Source organism: Salmo trutta, chromosome 21 (genome assembly GCF_901001165.1).
Source record: "Salmo trutta chromosome 21, fSalTru1.1, whole genome shotgun sequence".
NCBI classification, from domain to species: Eukaryota; Metazoa; Chordata; class Actinopteri; order Salmoniformes; family Salmonidae; genus Salmo; species Salmo trutta.
This window is the reverse complement of record NC_042977.1, coordinates 38938477-38952656: the sequence shown is the minus strand read 5'-3', so window position 1 is coordinate 38952656 and position 14180 is coordinate 38938477. Positions and strand designations below refer to the sequence as shown.

The 14180-nt window shown below is 42.8% G+C and overlaps 1 protein-coding gene across 1 annotated transcript in view; it reads right to left on the bottom strand.

Moving 5' to 3' along the window:
* Positions 1 to 11194, bottom strand: part of LOC115157393 (semaphorin-6B-like) — a 71103-nt gene extending 59909 nt beyond the window's left edge. Inside the window, exon 1 of the mRNA XM_029705600.1 lies at positions 10784 to 11194. The gene's annotated coding sequence lies outside the window, so the exon portion shown is untranslated. The remainder of the gene's footprint in view (positions 1 to 10783) is intronic.
* Positions 11195 to 14180: the final 2986 nt, after the last annotated feature.

Here is a 14180-nt window from a genome sequence, read left to right as displayed (position 1 = left end):
AGTACTATGCTACAGTCGGATAAGACACACACACACACACACACACACACACACACACACACACACACACACACACACACACACACACACACACACACACACACACACACACACACACACACACACAGTCCTGAGCCACAGCAAGGGCAAACGTTACAACACAGAACTCAACTGCAGCAAGCCCATAGAGTATGCAGCACAACACTGAGATGTCAAGCCCATAGAGTATGCAGCACAACACTGAGATGTCAAGCCCATAGAGTATGCAGCACAACACTGAGATTTCAAGCCCATAGAGTATGCAGCACAACTCTGAGATGTCAAGCCCATAGAGTATGCAGCACAACACTGAGATTTCAAGCCCATAGAGTATGCAGCACAACACTGAGATTTCAAGCCCATAGAGTATGCAGCACAACACTGATATTTCAAGCCCATAGAGTATGCAGCACAACACTGAGATTTCAAGCCCATAGAGTATGCAGTACAACACTGAGATTTCAAGCCCATAGATTATGCAGTACAACACTGAGATGTCAAGCCCATAGATTATGCAGTACATCACTGAGATGTCAAGCCCATAGAGTATGCAGTACAACACTGAGATGTCAAGCCCATAGAGTATGCAGCACAACACTGAGATGTCAAGCCCATAGAGTACGCAGCACAACACTGAGATGTCAAGCCCATAGAGTATGCAGTACAACACTGAGATGTCAAGCCCATAGAGTATGTAGTACAACACTGAGATGTCAAGCCCACCGACATTGTTATCAGCTAAGATAAGACAGGGTTTTCAATTAGAAAGATAATTTTTCAGTGTTTTCAAAGACATCTATCTCCGATCTGCACATGCATTGCCGAAAACATCTTGTACAAGCTGATGTTGGCTTAGATTAAACCTTTTCAAATAGCCAGATCACTGAATGATATTTCATTCCATTAACAATGCATTCGGAAAGTATTCAGATTCCTTGACTTTTCCACATTTTGTTACATTACTGCCTTATTCTAAAATGTATTAAAATGTTTTTTTCCCTCATCAACCTACACACAATACCCCATAATGACAAAGCAAAAAACTGGTTTTTAGAAATGTTTGCAAATGTATAAAAAATAAAAGGCTGAAATGTAACATTTACATAAGAATGCAGACCCTTTACTCAGTACTGTGTTGAAGCACCTTTGGCAGTGATTACAGCCTTGAGTCTTCTTGGGTATGACGCTACAAGCTTGGCACACCTGTATTTGGGGAGTTTCTCCCATTCTTCTCCGCAGATCCTCTCAAGCTCTGTCAGGGTGGATGGGGAGTGTTGCTGCACAGCTATTTTCAGGTATCTCCGGAGTCTTTACGTGCCTTTTGGTAAACTCCAGGCAAGCTCTCATGTGCCTTTTACTAAGGGGAGGCTTCCGTCTGGCAACTCTACCATAGAGTGGAATGCTGCAGAGATGGTTGTCCTTCTGGAAGGTTCTCCCATCTCCACAGAGGAACTCTGGAGCTCTGTCAGAGTGACCACTGGGTTCTTGGTTACCTCCCTGACCAAGGCCCTTCTCCCGCGATTGCTCAGTTTGGCCGGGCGGCCAGCTCTAGGAAGAGTCTTGGTGGTTCCAAACTTCTTCCATTTACAAATTATGGAGGCCACTGTGTTCTTGGGGACCTTCAATGCTGAAGAAATCTTTCGGTACCCTTCCCCAGATCTGAGCCTCGACACAATCCTGTCTTGGAGCTCTACGGTCAATTCCTTCGACCTCATGGCTTGGTTTTTGCTCTGACATGCACTGTCAACTGTGAAAGCTTATGTAGACAGATGTATGCCTTTCCAAATCATGTCCAATCAATAGAATTTATGACAGGTGGACTCCAATCAAGTTGTAGAAATATCTCAAGGATGATCAATGGAAACAAGATAAACCTGAGCTCAATTTTGAGTCTCATAGCAAAGGGTCTGAATACTTATGTAAGTAAATAAGGTATTTGTGTTTTAGTTTTTTCATAAATTTACAATCATTTCTATAAACCTGTTTTCACTTTGTCATTATGAGGTATTGGGTGTAGATTAATGACAATTTGTATTTATTTAATCCATTTTAGAATAAGGCTGTAACGTAACAGAATGTGGAACAAGTCAAGGGGTCTGAATACTTTCCGAAGGCACTGAATGTGTGTGAAACCGTCCATGTAATAAAGTATAAAATGTCCCACCCTAACCTTACTAAATACTGTATATTCTAATTCCTTCACTGCAAATGTTACCACAAAGAGCTCCAGTTCAATACAGATAGCTTCAGACAAGGTTTCTCCTGAGCACCTATACAGTAGTAGAGAACAAGCTACAGTGAGGGAAAAAAAGTATTTGATCCCCTGCTGATTTTGTACGTTTGCCCACTGACAAAGAAATGATCAGTCTATAATTTTAATGGTAGGTTTATTTGAACAGTGAGAGACAGAATAACAACAAAAAAATCCAGAAAAACACATGTCAAAAATGTTATAAAATGATTTGCATTTTAATGAAGGAAATAAGTATTTGACCCCCCTCTCAATCAGAAAGATTTCTGGCTCCCAGGTGTCTTTTATACAGGTAACCAGCTGAGATTAGGAGCACACTCTTAAAGGGAGTGCTCCTAATCTCAGTTTGTTACCTGTATAAAAGACACCTGTCCACAGAAGCAATCAATCAATCAGATTCAAAACTCTCCACCATGGCCAAGGCCAAAGAGCTCTCCAAGGATGTCAGGGACAAGATTGTAGACCTACACAAGGCTGGAATGGGCTACAAGACCATTCCAAGCAGCTTGGTGAGAAGGTGACAACAGTTGGTGCGATTATTCGCAAATGGAAGAAACACAAAATAACTGTCAATCTCCCTCGGCCTGGGGCTCCATGCAAGATCTCACCTCGTGGAGTTGCAATGATCATGAGAACGGTGAGGAATCAGCTCAGAACTACACGGGAGGATCTTGTCAATGATCTCAAGGCAGCTGGGACCATAGTCACCAAGAAAACAATTGGTAACACACTACGCCGTGAAGGACTGAAATCCTGCAGCGCCCCGCAAGGTCCCCCTGCTCAAGAAAGCACATATACATGCCCGTCTGAAGTTTGCCAATGAACATCTGATTGATTCAGAGGACAACTAGGTGAAAATGTTGTGGTCAGCATCAACTTAACTAGCCGTGTTTGGAGGAGGAGGGATGCTGCCTATGACCCCAAGAACAGCATCCCCACCATCAAACATGGAGGTGGAAACATTATGCTTTGGGGTGTTTTTCTGCTAAGGGGACAGGGCAACTTCACCGCATCAAAGGGACGATGGACGGGGCCATGTACCGTCAAATCTTGGGTGAGAACCTCCTTCCCTCAGCCAGGTCATTGAAAATGGGTCGTGGATGGGTATTCCAGCATGACAATGATCCAAAACACACGGCCAAGGCAACAAAGGAGTGGCTCAAGAAGAAGCAGATTATGGTCCTGGACTGGCCTAGCCAGTCTCCAGACCTTAATCCCATAGAAAATCTGTGGAGGGAGCTGAAGGTTCGAGTTGCCAAACGTCAACCTCGAAACCTTAATGACTTGGAGAAGATCTGCAAAGAGGAGTGGGACAAAATCCCTCCTGAGATGTGTGCAAACCTGGTGGCCAACTACAAGAAACGTCTGACCTCTGTGATTGCTAACAAGGGTTTTGCCACCAAGTACTAAGTCATGTTTTGCAGAGGGGTCAAATACTTATTTCCCTCATTAAAATGCAAATCATTTTATAACATTTTTGACATGCGTTTTTCTGGATTTTTTTGTTGTTATTCTGTCTCTCACTGTTCAAATAAACCTACCATTAAAATTATAGACTGATAATTTTTTTGTCAGTGGGCAAACGAACAAAATCAGCAGGGGATCAAATACTTTTTTACCTCACTGTATACCCTCTGTTTTGATGGCTTATAATGAGGATAAATATAGCCTTTATGAAAGCAAAGTGACCATATTCGGTCTGTACAGGTACTGCATGTGCACCAGGTTACACGTGTACACACACTCGAAAAATGTACACACACACACCTACACACACAGAGATAACCTCTCCCCGGAATGTGTTCCCCTCCCTTCTCTCAGGTAGTCATCATTGTGTTGCTGCTCTGCTCTGTTGTTCCTCTCTCAGTTGGGACTCTCCTCCTGATGAAAAGACATCACTAAGAGACAACCTTGATGTCTGAAAGTGGAGGGAGAAGAGGAGGAAGGGAACAAGGGACGGGTGAGGAGGGGATTAGGAGGTGGAGTGAAATTATCTTCAGCAAACACACAATCAGACTAAAACCCATCTCCAGCAGTCAAGACAAAAGACACTGCTGTGCCTCTGTCTCCCAATAAAATCCTTCTCCAGCTCTTTATTTAGGCTACAATGCCTTTTAAATTCCTTTCTTTGGCTTACAGGCTCTGTGAACTCTCTCTTGGATGGGTAAAGCGGCAAACGTTCAGACTGCAAGAAACTCCCAGTTACTCTCCATAAGAAGCAAGAAGTCAAGTGCAAAGACAAACTAGGATTTTGAAAAGGTTTGAGTCAGAGTGAGGCACATGAAGTGGACAGCTACTGTCATGCAAATGAGCACAAGAGATAAGACACAGCCATGGGAATAGCTGTCATCTTTCCAGAGGGCAGAGAAGACAAAGATAAAGTTATCGTATCCATATTCAGGAGCAATTGTGCACTGTCTGTATATATTTGCATTATTGTGATATAAAGGTGTTATAGTCAACTCATAAAGATAGTAAAACAAATAGGTCTGTGGAAGTGACCTAAAGGCTATGTGAAGCATTTAAAAAAAAAAATCCACAAAGGAGTAACTCTCCCGTCCTACGTCTGGAAGTTTAAGAACCCTGTGGTATAATTAACCAATAAGCCCCGCGGGGGTGGGGTATATGGCCAATATAACACGGCTAATGGCTGTTCTTAAGCACGACGCAACGTGGAGTGCCTGGATACAGCCCTTAGCTGTGGTATATTGTCCATATACCACAAACCTCGAGGTGCCTTATTGCTATTGGAAACTGGTTACCAATGTAATTAGAGCAGTAAAAATAACCTTTCTGTCATAATCGTGGTATATGGTCTGATATACCATGGCTGAAAGCCAATCAGCATTCAGGACTCGAACCACCCAGTTTATGATAAAGGTTAGTTTTGATAAGGACCATGTGTTATATTAAAAGTTGTATTGCTTTCTTTATACAGTTCACACTGACTTTGCTTTGAAAAGTGCAGGTCCTAGATCAGCCGTTCCCAAACTATTCTGGTGCCATGACGACCTACCTACAGTCTTTTGAATTTCCTTATGAGCCCCAAGAACAAAAAACAATATTTCTCGCCACAGCCCATTAAGCCACAACCCAAATAGGACTTATCTGTCACCCATTTCAGACCAGCCATTTGGGAAAAAGTGCCATAGATTGTTTAGGATCAGAATCACATCCTGGAAGAATAACAATCTCCCAAAGGCTCTAGCAATATGGCAATGTGTGGGAAACATGAAAAGGTTCAGCATGAAATATCCACATAACACCTGCTCTGTACACACACACACGCACATGCACGCACACACAGACACACACATACACGCAAGCACACACATGCACACACACACAAACGTGCACCACACACCTGCCCTGAACCATATGTGCTATTCGCTCCCTGGTTCTTTTTAATGAGAGTGTAGCAAAGGCGTCGCTACGCTAGGGGATCCAGGGCTGAGGGATATATGAGAGCCATATGTTGCAGAAGTGAATACACGTGTTAGCATCCCTCAACGGTGTGTGAGACCCCATACTGGGCGTCAGGCTCTTTTGATCGTGGGTAAAGCTTAGGCGAGACATTATTGATGAAAGGAGAGCATGAACATTAACAGAAATACTCTCTTATATTACCAATGTAATAACACATCATAAAGCAGACCATTTTATCCAGAGCAACATAGGACGACTGCTAATATTCTCTATATGTGAGTGTGGCCCATGCAAGAATATGATCCCGTCCTTTCAGATCTCTGGACACCAAGGTGGTACAAGAGGGCGACTGGAACTGGGCCAAAGAGTAGTTTGTTTTCGGTACCTTCTCTCCTTACAACAAGATCTACATTCTGACTGGCAACACAATGGCCTGCCTCCACGAGCCCAGCACCTATGCCCTCTTCATGCTGAAAAACGGCTGCCTGGGGTCCTTGCTCCCAGGACCCCCGCTGGTATAGGTCACAGAGGAGAAGCCTGCACAGCCAGAGCCGTCTGGTCCTATAGACCCTGAGGTATACAGAGGCTTTACAGGACTGCTTTTAAAAGTGTTGATGTAGTGCTGAGGAAGCTAAAGAAGCCCACCCTCTCAGTTCTAACAGACTGGACTGTCTGGACACACTCCACCCTGGTCCATCTTACAGAAGAACACTGACATATATCATATCAGATATGGGGCCTCTCTTAGTAGCCTATATATCAACTTCCTGTCACAGCTGGATATTTCAAACCTGGATCTGAAATTCTGATTAACCCCTGCACTGCCACAGAATACTGCAGGAAGCTACGGAAGATAACAGTCTTCAGGTCTCAGGAAAGGCTACCCATCATGCACGAGTGGTTCACTGACCAACCACTGTTACTCATGAATGAAATAGAGCAAACTGAATGTGTGAGACATTTTCAGCCACTCTAGTAGGAAATGGAAGTATTGTACAATAAAAACTGCTATTTTATTATTGATGCCTAAATGCCTCAGTTTAAATAATAAACAAGCACTTTTTACTCCATTTTCCTACCAAACAGGCATTTAGGAACACTAACACAATGCAGATGGGTGTTTACAAGTTTTACAGCTTAAAGTGAAACAGCATTTCTCACACTCTGCAGTTTTGAAATAAATCAATCAGTGTTTACCAGGTGTAACAGAACTAAACAAGAACAAAATGTTTGCAATTGCCGTTTTGGACATCGACGAACAGACTGAAGCAAGCTTGCACATCTGGTAGAAAGACTTATTTAGTACATGAACCCAAACTTGCATTCTTGGTATGCAGCGACAATGTAGCTACTATGTTGAGTCACAGAGCCCGTAGTTGTGATCAATAAAAGTCATTAACAATCCCTATGGGTCGTGCTGTACCCTCTGGCTCTACAAGATTGCTTCAGCTGAAACCTTTTTATTGGTTTAATTGCTTTTCAAATCAGTTTCGTATATACTTAATTTCTAAATTAAATTAGTTTTTTTTCTCCTTACATTAGGATTGAGTAATTATACTGTTTAATTAATCATTGATTAATCATTTCTTGCATCCCTGTTCCGTAAATAATGTGTTACTGATTCTATAGCAGAGGCTATAATTGCTTGGCTATAAGTGATATACAGTGTAAGTGTAAATGGTTTCAATTCGTTTTGTATTTAATGTTTTGGTATGTCAGTCAACAGCCCTGAGAGTTGCCTTGGGTGAATGCTATGCGGGATCCTTGGGATGCCCTACCCCACTGAAGTTGACATTTAAAATGGTTAAGGTAAGGGTTAGGGTTAGGTAAAGGTTAGGGTTAAGGTAAGGGTAAGGGTATGGACGTCCCAAGGATCTCAGATCGCTCTGACCTGCGGGTTGTGTGCCATCTAAAGAGAGCCTAAGGGAAACACTGGCTGCACCTGTTGTTCCCTGTGGTGGCTGTGGTGGGGTGAGCACCTGCTCACAGGGCTGCTGTGAGGCTGTCTGTGGCCATAGCAGGCTAAACAGGGAAACCATTCACACTCCCTCAGGCTCCATGTCTCTCTCTCTCTCGCTTTCTACTTTCTGTCTCACTCTCTCCTCCTTGCTCTACCCTTTCTCTCTCATCCTCTCGCTCCCTATCTTTACTTATCTCTCTCTGCACTTCACTCCATGTCCCTCTCCCCTCTCTCCCCTCTCTCGCTCTTCTCTCTCCTGCCTGTCTCTTTCGACACAAACATAAACAACTGCGACCAAAGGCTGTTAAAGTCTTCTACTGGAACTGGATTGCCCTGATAGAAAAGTGGGGAGTTGTAAACAATAAATAAATAATAACGGGTAAATCACTCTGCCGGCCCCAGGAATGCCAGCAGTAAGTGAGCAGTTTTCCTTGCCACTGAGGACCATGTTGGGTGCTTAAGGGATCCGCAGTGGGCTGTAAGTCTGATGGACACAAACATTGAGATTGGGTGGTATGTTGGCAGCCCGGGCTTTAGTCTACAGTATATTCAGAGTCTCTGTCTGTGGGATTTAGCCCAATAAAGCTGCCTGATGTTGACCCCTCTTCTCTCAAGCCTCCCCCTGGTCATCACTATCTGGTCATGCTAGAAAGGACACAAGTACAACTCTATCTGTGATTATAGCCACTAACCTTAACCTTACACCTCATTAGACCATAAAGCTCATCCAATTTGCTCCATTCAAGCAAGCATGGTCATCTAGTGACTACTCCTCCTCCTTCACACGTTCAGCTCTTTATGAGAATGGTCTCACCCCATGATATAATTAAGCAATAAGGCACGAGGGGGTGTGGTATACGACCAATATACCACAGCTAAGGGCTGTTCTTATGGACGACACAACGCGGAGTGCCTCGATACAGCCCTTAGCCATGGTATATTGGCCATATACCACAAACCCCTGAGGTGCTTTATTGCTATTATAAACTGGTTACCAACGGAATTAGAGCAGTAAAAATAAATGTCTTGTCATACCTGTGGTATTGGCTGTCAGCAAATCAGCATTCAGGGCTTCAACCACCCAGTTAGGAATGGTCTGACCAAATGCTATAACTTCCCTTACAGGCATCATTAGCACCTCCCACTCACAGTCAGAGATATAGAGTTCAGTAAACCCTGCCATCCCATCTGAAGTTCCAACCCCTGTCATCCCATCTGAAGCTCCAAATCCTGTCATCCCATCTGAAGCTCCAAATCCTGTCATCTCATCTGAAGTTCCAATCCCTGTCATCCCATCTGAAGTTCCAACCCCTGTCATCCCATCTGAAGTTCCAACCCCTGTCATCCCATCTGCAGTTCCAACCCCTGTCATCCCATCTGAAGCTTCAAACCCTGTCATCCCATCTGAAGTTCCAACCCCTGTCATCCCATCTGAAGATTCAAACCCTGTCATCCCATCTGAAGCTCCAAACCCTGTCATCCCATCTGAAGCTCCAAATCCTGTCATCCCATCTGAAGTTCCAACCCCTGTCATCCCATCTGAAGCTTCAAACCCTGTCATCCCATCTGAAGTTCCAACCCCTGTCATCCCATCTGAAGTTCCAACCCCTGTCATCCCATCTGAAGTTCCAACCCCTGTCATCCCATCTGAAGTTCCAACCCCTGTCATCCCATCTGAAGTTCCAAACCCTGTCATCCCATCTGAAGTTCCAACCCCTGTCATCCCATCTGAATTTCCAAACCCTGTCATCCCATCTGAAGTTCCAACCCCTGTCATCCCATCTGAAGTTCCAACCCCTGTCATCCCATCTGAAGTTCCAATCCCTGTCATCCCATCTGAAGTTCCAAATCCTGTCATCCCATCCCATCTGTCAAGTAACGTGAATTCAAGATTAAATCAACTAAACATTTGACCATGTCATTGGATTTAGGTTCAAATTTGGGTGAAAAAATGAAGAAATCCTCTTATGTTGATTACTTTTTGCAAATCCAATCAGTTTTCCACAATGGTTCATTTTTCTGTTGTTGAAATGACGTGGAAACAACATTGATTCAACCAGCTTGTGGCCAATTAGTTTGCAGAACTCTGTATGGTTCTGCTCCCACATCAAAAACCTATGGACCAATCACAGGAAATCTTGAGGACATTTGGAATGAACAACAGCCAACAGCAGAACAAGAAAGAACAGTCGGGACGTACAATAAGTTATTTAACTACCAATGCAATTAAAAACACAAGCCTGCCATGCAAATATCAACCACTACCCTTTTCAACCCAACTGGGTCTTGACTGGTCCCAGATCTGTTTGTGCTGCATAGCCAACTCCTAGGTTAGCTCTTCCTACAGTAGGTCTCAAAGTGCTTTACATTGTTCTACACTCAGGCATAGCCCATGGAGCTACTGAAAGAATAATGAGCCAATCAATGCAATGATGGCAGGCAAATTACCATATGTCTGACCTTTGGTCTATATCACTGAAAATCTTTAGAAAAACATAATTATTCAATCAACGTCACTCTTTAACGCCCCTTACTTACCCTGGTCATTTGGGGTTGAGAGTCACAATGTACAAGAATGACCCAACATGTAGGGGGAAAAAACGTGCATTATTACATAGGATGAATAAGAGCTGTTGTTCCATATAGGATCAGCATGTAGACTAATTGTCAGCATGATGAAACTTATCATATTCACCACTGTCATTCTTATGATCCGAATAACTGATAAGGAAAACTTTAATGATCATACCCACATGAAACTAATGGACTACATCATGCAAGTGATGCAACACATGATTAATTCAACTAAAATATATTAGTCCATGTCCAATTAGAAAACAATGATGCATTGAATAACACAAAGAACACAGAGCCCACACAGTATAGCAACCAAAGGAGACACGTACCTCAAAAGAATACGACACAACACCCTTTGTCATTGGCAATGACCTAAACAAAGCATTCAATGGCAGATTATTAAACATAGCATGTATACATTCAGAGCACCAGCCACCGAAGGCGCGGCCGCGGTAAAAACGCTGCTAAAGCGAATGCAATACCTGTTCATCCATCCTCCACCATCTCTCTCTACGGCTAAACTCACTCACCGTTCACTGTGCGAGATGGACAGGTATGCAGGCGATGTCTGGTCTGTTGCCAGTCGTCCTCTCGTATGCAGACAGGTTTTCCTCCACGTCTGAAATCAACACAAAGGGTGTAGCAGGGCACCACGCTCTCTCTGGGTCTTGGTAATCACAACGCTTGGATGAGAATCGGCTATTAAGCTACCAATCCCCTCTGCCGCACCTGTCTCTTCCTCGAGCGGCTTCTGCGCGTAACCGTGGCATCCCCGTTATCTTCCAGTGAACGCGTCCAGACCAGTTCAAACCTTTCCAATAAACCTTTCCCGGGTAAAAGCGAAATATGGTACCTGCAGGTGCAGTGCTTTTTTTATAGACTACATTTCAGTGTCTTGTTTGAAGATAAGGATCTTTTTCGGGCACCCCTGCAAATCACACAATGAAACCCAAGAGTGGGCTATAATCGGTGTAGAGGGGTAAGCGTCACCTTCAAATGACCAGAAGGCTTAGGCTATATGTGCAGACAAAATACTCACGAGTCTTTTCATTCTGTCTTAATTCATTCTCTCTGTCTGTGGATCCCAGCTGTGCAGTCTTTCCAGGTTTGCATGCAGTGCTCCCTTGACAGCCGAAGAAAGATACTGGTCAAGCTCTCAGTTATCACAGGCTCAGGCTATAATGGATATATTCCAACACTATGTTGAGGAAGGATACCAACGCAGAATGTCTCCAATATCCAATAATACATCAAATCAAATCGAATGTTATTGGTCGCATACACATATTTAGCACCACCAACACAGGGACAGATATATTCAGGGAACGTTTCAAAATGACAAAGCACCCCACAATGCATGAATGGGGACGTCATTGATCTCTCTCTCTCGCTTTCTCTCTGTCTCTCTCTCTTTCACGCAAGCATACACGCACACAAATACACACAAACTCGTTTTTTTCCTTGCATATTCAAAACTAGCAGGTATTTCATCATGGAAAATACACTGAGTGTACAAAACATTAAGAACACCTTCCTAATATTGAGCTGCACCCCCCCCCCTTTTTTCCCTCAGAACAGCTTCAATTGTTCTGGGAATGGACTCTACAAGGTGTCGAAAGCGTTTCACAGTGATGCTTCCCACAGTTGTGTCAAGTTGGCTGAATGTCCTTTGGGTGGTGGACCATTCTTGATAAGTACAGGAAACTGTTGAGTGTGAAAAACAAAGCAGTGTTGCACTTCTTGACACAAACGTCTGGCACCTACTACCATACCCTGTTCAATGGCACATAAATCTTTGGCCTTGCCCATTCACCATCTGAATGGCAAACATTCACATGTAACATGTACGCCATTTAGCTTTTATCCAAAGCGACTTACAGTGTTGCGTACATACATTTTATTTATGGGTGGTACCAGTGCTCTACCGACTGAGCTGCACTGGACCACTACACAATCCATGTCTCAATTGTCTCAAGGCTTAAAAATCCTTATTTAACCTGTCTCCTCCCCTTCATCTGCACTGATTGAAGTGGATTTAACAAGTGACATCAATAAGGGATCATATCTTTCACCTGGATTCACCTGGTCAGTATATGTCATGAAAGAGCAGGTGTTCTTAATGTTTTGTACACTCAGTGTATAACAAACAAAACAATTCTCCCAAAAAATTTAAACATTAGGTTTTGTCTTTGAATACTGTAGCATATCATTAGAAATGTGGAACAAACTGCATATGTCTATTTTGTAGAAAAAATTACATTCAGGTAAGTATCCAATAAAATGTTATCTAACACAACTATTTTATAACCCATGAAGGACAAATCTGGGTGTGAAAATGTCAAAGATTAAAGTAGCCTAAAAAACTGTGCATAATAAAGGAACCACTGCTGGAAGAGGGAATAGAGTGAGAGGTAAGATGAGAGTGTGATCATTTCCCACAGGGAATTAGGCTGTCATCCACTCCCATCGCTATCAGTGGAAGCTGTCAAAACTAAGGAAACAAGATGATGGGGGAGGACATGGGAGCGGCTGAGTGGCAGATGTCTTCAGAAAAGCATCTCTATAATTTTGGACAGTAATGATATATTCACTAAATCAAATTTGATTTAGCCTATTCATTATATTCTGTGAGATAGGACAGACAAAATCATGGTTGTAAATGATGTTTTTCCTAATTACATAAATAGTCCTATCTGTAACATCTATTCATGTCACACATTCTAGGATCATGAACACAGTCAGAGGCAGATAGAGGCAAAGATTAAGGAATTAAGGTTTTAATTGTTTTTCAAAAGTGACAGTAAAACACATAAACACAAATTACTTGGATGGCTCATAGAGCTTCCATGCTTTCACATACTACAGGTTGACTGAGTTCACAACTGACCAAAAACAAACCAAAAACAGTAACAAATAAAACTACAGTATGAAATAATGAGAAAACAGGTAGCCATATTTTAAGATAAATGGTCAATCTTTTTTAAATGCAAATACATAGGCTAACTGAAAGACAATCACCTCAACAGAGGACTGTAAAGGCTCTGGGTGTAGTGGGTGCAAAGTCAGGCTTAGGAAGCAGAAAGTACAGGGTAGTGCTTTATTTGCACACACGGCGAACATAAGCCACCCCCACGAAAATACAGGGCTCACACAAAACAAATGCCCCAAACACTGGGGACTGAAACAGTCCGGATAAAACCCACGACCGAAAACACGTCAGACACAAGCGTGCACAGTAGCAACACACAAACAATCCCGCACACAGAGCAGGCGGGCCTACTGGCTAAAATAACCCCACTAATCAGCCCAACACAAAACAGGTGAAACCAATAAACAGAAAGGGGAAAAAAGGGAATCAGTGGCATCTAGTAGGCCGGTGACGACGACCGCCGAGCACCACCCGAGCAGGAGGGGGCGCCTCCTTCGGTAGGAGTCGTGACAAGGACGGGTTCAATTATCTAAACAATTTCCTAGTGGTGTAAAGTACTTAAGTAAAACTACTTTAAAGTACTACTTAAGTAGTTTTTTGGGGGGTATCTGTACTTTACTTTACTATTTATATTTTTGCCAACTTTTATTTTTACTTTACTACATTCCTAAAGAAAATTATGTACTTTTTCAATTTTCCTGACACCCAAAAGTACTCGCTACATTTTTACAGGAAAATGGTCCAATTCACACACTAATCAAGAGAACATTCCTGGTCATCCCTACTGCCTCTGATCTGGCAGACTCATTATACACAAATGCTTCATTTGTAAATTATGTCTGTGTGTTGGAGTGTGCCTGGCTAGCCGCCTGGCTATCCGTCAATAAAAATACAAATAAAATGGTGCCATCTGGTTTGTTTAATATAAGGAATTTGAAATGATTTATACTTTTCCTTTAAATTTGATTTAGCAATTCCATTTACTTTTGATACTTAAG